This window comes from Penaeus monodon, chromosome 15 (genome assembly GCF_015228065.2).
Source record: "Penaeus monodon isolate SGIC_2016 chromosome 15, NSTDA_Pmon_1, whole genome shotgun sequence".
In the NCBI taxonomy this organism is placed as follows: domain Eukaryota; kingdom Metazoa; phylum Arthropoda; class Malacostraca; order Decapoda; family Penaeidae; genus Penaeus; species Penaeus monodon.
The window spans coordinates 18,512,001-18,513,171 of NC_051400.1; positions in this window are offsets into that span (position 1 = coordinate 18,512,001).

Below are 1,171 nucleotides of genomic sequence, written 5' to 3' on the forward strand. Positions count from 1 at the left end.
GTAAATTTGAGTAAATTTATTCTTAGAATTCCCTTAATTGGCAAAACATTCTGAAAGAATATCAACAAAAATAACATAGTGAATAAAAAATCATAAATGACATAAAGACCTAATTATGCTTATATGTAACAGAAACATCAAACATGCATGATATATAATTGATATGAAATATGCCTAAAATGTTAGAAGAACAACTGAGTTAAAAATTCCTCTTGTTTGTTAGTGTCATCTAAAACAAACACAATTTTTCATTAATGACACATGACTTTCACTGACTAGATTCAGAATTTCTCATGTAGTTTAATGCTTAGAATAAATTTGATGTTTATTTTCTGTTTAAGACTTTGCTTTCCTAGTTGAGATCACACCACAACAGACTTGGTGACCCATAGAAAACTGTGTTTTTGGATGAGCAGAGAGCTAAAGTGTAATTTTGTGATTTTGTACAATTTACTCACTTCCACAACACATTTTGTAGACTGCAGTTTCCTCTGGACCTAACAAACAGCACTACAGCAAAATATACAACATTCATCAATCCACATATATTCAAGCAGGAAAGAGTTGGATGGTTCCTTCTTTACTGATAAACCTAAACTTTATGAACCCCTAAACAACAAACAATATAAAATTACACTTGTTTAGGGTAATTCTGATTGGTTATTGTCTACAAACTGAATGTCTTTTAAACATATGTTTATCAATTTAAACAAAAATAAATTAGCTAGCTGTCTACCAATAAAGAATGAAGCTGAATGGATTATTGTAAGTTGTAACATTATATTTTCAGTGTGCATCAGAAGTGTCACTGATGAAAATTATCTTAGATATATACTGCAAATCAGGAAAGTCACACTGCCATGCACTATACACTACATACCCATTAGACATCATATGAAGTTATTATGAACCAAACTCCTTCCTAATCCCTACTCAATCCCTGTTTTTTCTCTATTGGGAGCTCCATCTCAGGGCCCACTGCAGGATTGTCACGGACATAGTTGCATGGCAACTTATGCAAAATATTTCCTTAGTTTCTGATGTTATTTTTTTAAGTATCAGTGATTGTAGTGTTTCCTCTGAATAGGACTGTGTCCTTAGGTTTGCACCATTTTTATGCATCATCATTTAAAATATGCCCCAAATATGAATTCCAAAGGAAATGCCATAA